This window comes from Montipora foliosa, chromosome 6 (genome assembly GCF_036669935.1).
Source record: "Montipora foliosa isolate CH-2021 chromosome 6, ASM3666993v2, whole genome shotgun sequence".
In the NCBI taxonomy this organism is placed as follows: Eukaryota; Metazoa; Cnidaria; class Anthozoa; order Scleractinia; family Acroporidae; genus Montipora; species Montipora foliosa.
Window position 1 is genome coordinate 61871356 of NC_090874.1, and position 10000 is coordinate 61881355.

At 37.2% G+C, this 10000-nt stretch overlaps 1 protein-coding gene across 2 annotated transcripts in view; it reads left to right on the forward strand.

The window, feature by feature from the left end:
- LOC138008064 (uncharacterized) overlaps positions 1–10000 on the forward strand; it is a 28991-nt gene that overhangs the window by 15741 nt on the left and 3250 nt on the right. Inside the window, exon 4 of one of the 2 annotated variants that reach the window (XR_011124160.1) lies at positions 9800–9856. The gene's annotated coding sequence lies outside the window, so the exon portion shown is untranslated. Of the gene's footprint in view, positions 1–9799 lie in introns of both variants that reach the window. The other variant, XR_011124159.1, reaches the window with a different exon arrangement.

Below are 10000 nucleotides of genomic sequence, written 5' to 3' on the forward strand. Positions count from 1 at the left end.
AAACAAAAGACTGCTGAATATACTAATAGAATCCATAAAATTCTTCGAAATCACAGAAGCAAACCAGATGGAAAAAGTGATGTTTTCTTCATTTTCCTTCATGTTTGGTAAACTTCAACAGCTTCTGCTTTACTTCTCCTAGCTGGGAATTGTTGATTACGCGGCTTGGGCACTTTTCCAGAATATCTTTCTAAAACTTCCTTCATTTCTGACTTAGGCAAAGTAAACAGGAGTGCCTTCATTGCGTCAACGTAACCTAAAAATAAAAATGTGTAGGAGCATTTTCAGAGGAGCCTTTTTTCTTAGCATGTTTCTCAAAATGTCACAAGTTTTGTTAAACAGGGAACAGGTGAATTACATGTACTTATGACACTCAATTGAAATCCACTCTAATACATAAGTGATGAAAAAAATGTTGACTGCCACTATTCATGTTTCATCAATGTTACTCTCTGGTAGGTCTGCAACTTTTGAATTAGCAGTCTTATTTAAGGTACTATCACTGGACGAAAAAATGGATTTACGAGGGTAACCAAAGTACAGCAAAAGTGTAGCAAATACCACATTTGCAGAAATTTGCTCAAATTTGCTGAAGAGCAAAGATTGATATTGCACTAGATTTGCCACCCATAGCAACGGTGGTAAATGCCACATTTGTTTAGGATTTGCTCCTGTGTGCAAAGGTAACGTGTGCGTGCAAATTTGGGGGTTATTTACATACCGATCAAATGTGGATGAAAATGTGTTTCTTTGAACTGTCTTTACACATGACGCAAATTAGCGCGCAAATTTGCTGTTTCGCACACCTTTTGCTCCTGTTGTAAAAACGTGTAAACTCATTATTTTAAGCAAGTTAAAGCAGGGTTGGAAATGTGAGCGAAATGTTAAAGTTGAACAGTGTTTGCTTATGGTAGTATAGGTGATCAAAATCTTGTTTTATTGATCATGTTTGCACATATTGGAAATTGCAGGCAAATGTTTATCATTGAACCAGATTGTTTTATATAGCAAATGTGAACAAACTCTTAGTATTAAACACGTTTGCTCACGCAGCAAATGTTGTCAAAACACTTATTTTGAACAATTGTTCCTGGGTGGCAAATTTGATCAAACTCTAAATTTTGGGAAATTATGCTTGGGGCAGCAAATGTGGTCAAAACCTGTCTTGAACAAGATTGCTTGGGGGCAGCAAATTTGATCAAACTCTTACTATTCAGCATGTTTGCTCAGGTAGTAAATATAAACACAGTCCAAGTTTTAAGCGAGTTTGCTTGGGCAGCAAAATGTGTAAAACTCCTACTATTTACCGGGTTTGCTTAGGTATAGCAAATAAAATTAAAGTCCAACTTTTGAACAAGTTCACTTGAGGCAGCAAAATGTGATAAAACTTTTAATATTGAGCATGTTTGCCCTGATAGCAAATGATTTTATAATGAAAGTCCAAGTTTTAAACAAGATTGCTACTTAAACACATCAAAGAGAGCCAGTGACATTCCATTTTATATGTTCAAATGATTTTTAATTCATTCTATAAAGCAAATTTACCGTGAACATAATTATCTACTAAAAACTGGGGGTAAAACAATAACAAATTACAAATTGTATATACATAATTATACTATATATACACCAATCAGATCTTTTAATAGCCTATAAGAGAAATATTCATTCTCTAACATATTTTGAATAGGCTTTTTCAGAGTTGCCTCAAACCTGTTTCAAAAAGAAGCCTTTTAGGTTTGTGGAACTCAGAAATTGCCTATTTAACTCCTTCACTCTTTGACCAATTTAATTAATTGTGACAAGACAATTTTTTCACTCAAACTGTTAAATTTGAGGATGAAATCCTGTTAGTGTAACGTTACCATTCAAATGCAACCCGTTTTGGCAGACCTCTTCCTTAGTATTATTTCTTGGGACTTTACATAAAGGAATTTTAATTCTGGGGGAGTTCCTCCTCTATTAGGAGTGAAAGGGCTAATTCTTTCTACCAGTTTATAATTCTCTTAAATATAACAAATGGGTTAACAGCATTTTAACAACAACTAATTTAGATAGCTAGTAAAGTGGCATTAAAGGAAAAAATATATGTATATTAATGTTCGAAAAAGGTGAAATTACACTAATGAAAATCATGGAAATTTTCAGCATCCAAGTCAGAAATAAGCAGATTTAAACAAGGCAGCTCAAGAAATCACCACTCAAAAGTATTCCAAATTGCAATAATATACTTGTCATTGCACAGTAGTTGCTCATGGTATAAGTAATACCTTTGGTTTTATACCGTGTACCTACAATCATGGACAGAAGTTGTTGAGACACATGAAAATTACCAACCTTTTTCTTTGGTGTAAATTCTGCTTTCTCCCCTTGTAAAAGGTAGCCTCTCCTTTCCCCTTTTTCAATGTTGGAAACAACTAAACATCCAAGAAGCCTTTTGCAACATTGTTTGGGGGAGAGGGGGTGACCACAGATGAAAAAGATGTTTTCATTTGAATACAAAATTCTATTGTTTGTTCGAAAGTGTTAGTTTTGCTAAATTATCTCAACATCTCTGGCCACGATTGTAGTATTTATACATTTCAATCGAACCTAAAAATGTACTGCTGCCTCTCATTGCTCCCCGTCACTGAGGCCATTTTCTGCATGGTTAGACCTACCGGTACTTTACAAGTTACATCGAACTGTATGAGGTGTGCTACCCGCCAGTTCAGATGGAAAATACTACAAATTAGTATACTATAACAAAAATTAACTGCATGGTTACCCTACTTTACAAGTTACATCTAACTGTTTGAGGTGTGCCACCCACCAGTTCAGATGGAAAATACTACAAATTAGTATACTATAACAAATTAATTGCATGGTTAGACCTACTTTACAAGTTACATCTAACTGTTTGAGGTGTGCCACCAGCCAGTTCAGATGGAAAATACTACAAATTAGTATACTATAACAAATTAATTGCATGGGTAGACCTACTTTACAAGTTACATCTAACTGTATGAGGTGTGCCACCCGCCAGTTCAGATGGAAAATACTACAAATTAGTACACTATAACAAAAATTAACTGCATGGTTAGACCTACTTTACAAGTTACATCTAACTGTTTGAGGTGTGCCACCCGCCAGTTCAGATGGAAAATACTACAAATTAGTATACTATAACAAATTAATTGCATGGTTAGACCTACTTTACAAGTTACATTGAACTGTATGAGGTGTGCCACCCGCCAGTTCAGATGGAAAATACTACAAATTAGTCCACTATAACAAAAATTAACTGCATGGCTAGACCTACTTTACAAGTTACATCTAACTGTTTGAGGTGTGCCACCCGCCAGTTCAGATGGAAAATACTACAAATTAGTACACTATAACAAAAATTAACTGCATGGTTAGACTTACTTTACAAGTTACATCGAACTGTATGAGGTGTGCCACCCGCCAGTTCAGATGGAAAATACTACAAATTAGTACACTATAACAAAAATTAACTGCATGGTTAGACCTACTTTACAAGTTACATCTAACTGTTTGAGGTGTGCCACCCGCCAGTTCAGATGGAAAATACTACAAATTAGTACACTATAACAAAAATTAACTGCATGGTTAGACCTACTTTACAAGTTACATCGAACTGTATGAGGTGTGCCACCCGCCAGTTCAGATGGAAAATACTACAAATTAGTACACTATAACAAAAATTAACTGCATGGTTAGAAGTACTTTACAAGTTACATCGAACTGTTTGAGGTGTGCCACCCACCAGTTCAGATGGAAAATACTAGAAATTAGTATACTATAACAAATTAATTGCATGGTTAGACCTACTTTACAAGTTACATCTAACTGTATGAGGTGTGCTACCTGCCAGTTCAGATGGAAAATACTACATATTAGTATACTGTAACAAATTAGTATCACCCAACTAGTGGACTAATGCAAATCCTGCATTTTGATTGGCTACTCTTCTAGAGGACTATTAGTAATAGTCCTCGAGTAGCAAAAAGCCTGACACTTTCTTTCGTTTTATTCCCTAATAAATATTTCTTGCATTTCATTTTCTAACTTTGCTATTGCCTTTTCTGGCCGACTAGTTGGGTTAAACCAAAACAATTAGACCCTTCGCCCTCAAGGGCCACGGGTCAATAGCCCATTTGGCTTCGCCTCATGGGCTATTGACCCGTAGCCCTTGTGGGCTACGGGTCTAATTGTTAAATAACTCCATGGTTAGACCTACTTTACAAGGTACATCGAACTGTATGCGGTGTGCTACCCGCCAGTTCAGATGATGGTACTTATATTACATTGATCTTTCAATCATTGCTGCCATGTGCAGATATGTCTATTGGAAAGATATCACTTATACTTATGTTACTGCTTAAGATTGATGTGTTTACGATTGAAAGATGACTGACAATTTTCTCAGACTTAAAGGATAGTGAAACCTTTCTTGATTTTACAATGTAGTCAAAAATTATTGAGAAACTGTTCTTGTGTTACCGGTAACAAAGGAAGTCACTGATTGTTGCACTGAAGATCTCTTGCTTGCGTTTAACCCGTTCATTGTGAAGGCATTCAACTCTGCTATAATTACCTGATGTCTGAAAGAATTCACTTCAAACAGTTAATGTCATAAGATTAATTTCATAAGGTGACTATCCACAATCACAATAAAACCTCTACCCTCCCAAGTATTGACATAAAGACATTAATCTACATTTGCATCACAATTCACAATCAGAGGACTGTCTGCTTCTTGCATCTCAAGAAATTCCCTCCAATTAAATTTCAATGCACAATTTCCTTCAGCACTGCATCTTGTGGTTGAGGTACATGTAGGCCCTAGAAAATATTCACACCAGTCAATCAATCAATCAATGCATAAGCTACATGTACATTTCAATGAATGATGTAACACAACACTTTGCCATTCATAAGCAATCCTCTGGTGTAAATGAAACTGAATAATGAAGCTAAAGGAATTGCAAACTTATCTGGAAGCCTGTGACAGCATTCCACAAGTGTCCACATTTCCAAATTGATCATTTTGTGCATGTGATTAAATCAATAATAATTATTGATTTTTAGTTTTTCATGATTTTTTAAAGGAATTAGTGTTTGAGGGCTACAACTCAAAACAACTTTGGTATATCACCTATAAATTGCCCTTCTTTTCTTGGGTTCCTGGCCATAAAGTACTAAAAGCATGATATTGTGAGTTTTACCATATCCAATTAAAACAGTGGAGGAATCATGCAGAAAACTGCATGAGAAATAAAAATTCCCCAGGATGTCCTTTTTGTATTGTTACTGTATGAACTAGACGAGAACTGTGATGCGTACTTTGTCTAGTTCAAACAGTAACAACAAAAAAGGACATCCTGAGGAATTTTTATTCCTCAAAACTTTTGTTTTAAATTTTAGAGAGCCAGTTCTACAGTACATGTATGGTAGGTTTATAATCTTTCATGAGAAATTCTAGTAATTTTTATGCAATGCTTTTGAGTAGTCTACTTGTACCATGGAATACCACAAAAGACAATTGGATTTTTTTGTAAAGGCTTGCATACACCTGTACATGTACATGCAAACAAAATACTTAAGTGATAAATACCATGTGACAAAGCTTTGCAAGGCTGCTGCCTAACGGTCGCCTGAGGTGCCTTATTTGCGAGCGCAGGCGACCAAATTTCTGAACAAGTAGCTTGAACGTGTGCCTCACTTGATTCATCACCACTTTCTTGTAAATATGATCCCTGCTGGAATTAATTAATTCTGGGCTCTTGAAAAAATGACTTGGGCTACTAACTTTTAATGTTGGAAGCTTTATATACCAACTCATAGGAAATAGTTACATAATTATATCCTTGCAAAAGCAATGTGGTGTGCAGTAGCAAGGTTTGGTGCAATAGAGCTGCATGTACAGTTATTATTTCACAGTCTTTCCTGCATTCTGATTGGCTACAATTATATTTTATGGTTTGGTATAAAAGGCTTCAGTTACTAAACATGTTACATTGTTTGGACATGAGACACAAGTGAAGGTAGACCATGTTGCACGAAAATACATGTACAAGTAACAAGTGAGAAATCTTTGTATACCATGTCATATGAAATATTTACATACAGTATATCCTTGCACAAGCAATGTGGTGTGCAGTGGCAAGGTTTGGTGAATAGCTTGGTATAAAAAGGCTTCATGATACTAAACATGTGACATTGTTTGGACATGGGACACCAGTGAAGGTATACCATGTCATAGGAAATTTGGTATTCGACCAAACCTTGCCACTGCACACCACATTGCTTGTCCTACGACATGGTGATGAGGGAGTAACCATACATGTAGAATACCCGGGCCACTATTGTGTTCTACTAGCAGTGTTGTTTGAGGAACGAGGCGTATAAAAATACATGCACTGTAAGTGGCAAATAAGGGGACGGATATAATGGGCTGTGACAGGAATGCGGAGATATCATTCCCCTTTCCTTATTATTGGTATTGTTTTAAGTGGCCTTAATAACATTACGTGAAATTACTAAGGGAATGCATGTGTAGGTTTGCAAAAGTAAAACTGTCCTTGCAGGGGGAGGGATGGGTGATGCAAGCCTCAATGAATCAGCAATCAAACGTGTTATGAAAAAGCAAGGCTATTCTATACAAAATTTAAGGCATTTACTTTCAGTTGTATCAGTATTAAGGTGACCTACCGAAAACTCCTTCGGCAATCTTTTGCCATTCGGCCGGCGCTCTGGAATCTAGCTGTTCGATCCGCCACCCTTTGTATTTGTTCCAAACGTTCGTTGAACTCCGTTTCCTTTTGGAAGAAGGCCTGTATTTTTGCCACGAATTCTTTATCGATCAATGCTGCTGGCGTTGGCCGAATCTCTTGCTCGAACACCGTCTCTCAACTCCCTGATCACAATCCAGTAAAGCTTTAATAAGCTTACGTATGAGTATAGATTCAACGGTTCCATGTCAAGCAGCCAGCGAAGTCTACTCTCGCTAGGTTTCTCTGGTGGTATTGCAATTAACGGGAATCGTGGACTTGAAATTAATAGGCATAGAACATTCCAAAGACTGACCATTCAACGTTCATAAGACTGGCGTGTATCTTTGTGGCGAACTACTGTAATACTATAGCTGGTTCCCGATGTTATGGTGTAAATGGTCGTAGCCCTTTCTTTCGGATTTCGTCGATTTCGATTTCGTACTGCCATTTCACCCACATAAATGTCAAGGAATCGCCGTAAACCTTAGTTGTCCAACAACGGAAATTTGAAAGAGGAAAGAACACATCGCCCGCGCGAATTTCAAACCGTCGATAACCGATTCCATTGTCACAAAACCTCGTTTCCAGGGTCTTTGCCGGTATTTTGGTCGCCCCTTCGTAAATATCCTGGGAACGAGGTTGACTTTGAGGCAATTTATGTACGAAGGCCCCACCATTGCATGGTTTTTGTTGTAGGACGTTGCCGCTGATGAGACTCAACAGCTCCCGAATACCAGTGCAGTTTTCGTTTAACAATATAACGGTTATGTAAAAATTGAAAGTTTACCGCAGCAGTAAAATGTGTAACAAATATCATATGCACACTGCCTATGACAAGAAAACGAAGATGATGTAAATCACCATAATTTGCTCCCAGGCAAATATGAATATTTATAGGAAGGAAATTTGCAAATTTACAACGAAGTCATATTAAGGCAATTCATTCCTTTTTGCTCCCATTGCAAAACAGAGTAAATTAAATGCAAATGTACGTATTTGGATCCTTTGAAAATCAGTTCAAACAATACCGCAAATTATTGGTTTTTCGACATGTTTGCTTGCATTTGCGGTTGTGGTCGAACTGCTATCTTTACGGGGAGGCAAATTTGAGCAAATCTGTGGAACGATAAAGATTTGCATCCCACGCAAACGCCAAGCAAATTTGCAGTATACAGTTACATTTCCTTAACATTTGCACACAAATTCCTATAAAACAAATATCCAAGTTTGCGCAGACTTTACCTGTCAAACCAAATTTAAAGCAAACTTAGAGCCCTAAATTTGCCATACATTTGCTCAATTTGCAAACTCGAGTAAATCCATTTTTTCGTCCAGTGTATTATAGTGCAATGTCTTGGACACAGAAAGGGAAACCATACATGGAAAGAGCGCCATCCCAGATGACTTGTTTTGTGTGTTGTTTGTCATAGCTTTATAGGAAAATCATCCAAGTGGGTACCATTTCCACTTCCCTTGAATTTGTAAGTGCCCACTAAAGTAAAATAGATAAGCAAATCTTTTCAAAGGTTCAGTTTTCAAATTGAGATTATGTTAGCGCATACAATCTCCATCCAAGCATACATATTATAACCTCGCAAAGTATACCAAGCTTTTCTTCACATACGTACACAGCCATGACACATGAAAGCCTTGAAGCTTTTGATAACAACGATTATGAGACTTAATGTGAAAAAAAAAGGCTTACTTGTCGCTTCTGGCGTTCGCTCAGAACTTGCGGGCCCTCTGGTAATACAGTGTCCCTTGTCGGAATAGAGCCTGGAATTAAGTTCCTTTTCATTTTAATTCCTTCCATTCCTGGCAGCGAAGACGCCAAGCTGTTGGTAAAGCAACTCTGCTCAAAATGTGCTGAACACAAAGATGCAAATTTGCCGACTGGCTCACCAAAATCAACACGATGTCGACGAACGAATTTAACCCATTGAACCCTAACACTAGGCTCTGAAGGGAACAAATGCGTGGAGATTCCCGGCGTATATTGTGTATTCGTACAGCTTTCACCGTTGGACGTTCCGGCCACACAGTATCGTCCTCCTTTCTTCACAGGTTTTCTCTTGCTTTCCGCCATGTTTTGCTGTGAGTCAAGTAGACTGACGTCACACAAGCAAGTCACATGACCTTTTGGCCGCGCGCTTCCGGCGACACTTTTGAAGCGAAAATATCGAGTTTTTCAGCTCGAAAAAACAAACTTTCTAACATTTTAGAGCCCTTTTAAGCTCAGAATCGTTTCTTTTACTTATCAAAGGACCAGAAACCGAAAAAACAAAAATTGTGTCATATACACTTTAAAGAAAAGATTTTTCAAGTGTTAGATGAAACACTCTTTCGAGTGCTTGATATTGCTTCTTAAAGGAATCAGTATTTTAAGAGATTTGGGATCAAAGTTGGCGAACTTTTGTACTAATTAAGACCACATATCCAAACTTTCTTCATGGTTGAGGTTTCTTTTGTTTTTGGCTAATGAATTATTAATGAGCTTGAGAAGTACATATGTGGGTTCTTAATAAGTTTGAAAACTTTTTCCAGGGCACACAGAAGTTGTAAGTTAATGTAACAGTAAAGAGTAAACAGTTTTTGTTTTAGTTCAGCTGTGCTTGCTTTATGTAATGGTTTGCTATTGGCTGAGGAAGACCTGTACACTTTAAAAGATTGTGACATTCTTGTTTTGTCTGAGCAAAGTACAGTTGCATGGTTTTGACGCAAGAGTGTCTTTAGTTGATTCACACCTTTATGTTACATACCAGATTGGGCTTGTTAACGTACATCCAGCAGGCATTGAAGTTGGTACGATATATGACAGACAGATTGTGTTCAGAATAATGTTGTGCTTGATGTACATTGTAGATTCCCTTGGACCCATTCAATTGTCAGGGTGTAACTTTGGTGACCATAAGCTTCTTACAAATCACACCATAGTTCTCTGGAATAACACAATGACCAGTACTAAAAAAAAAGAAAAGGGGGAATCAACCTCATTTCTCGTTATTTTCATTTCTTTACAGATGATTCTTTCCCTGGTGGAAAGGTAACAGTGGAGGGAGAAATGGCATTTAAGTCCAGTCAGTATACATTCATGATCTATCACAATCCTTGGCTACAGCCATAACATTTTCAACTGCACGTAACAGTGATGTGAATAGTTTTCCTGTAATAAACATTCACCCAAGAGGTTTTGACATAATCATTAACGTTATTGTGAATTC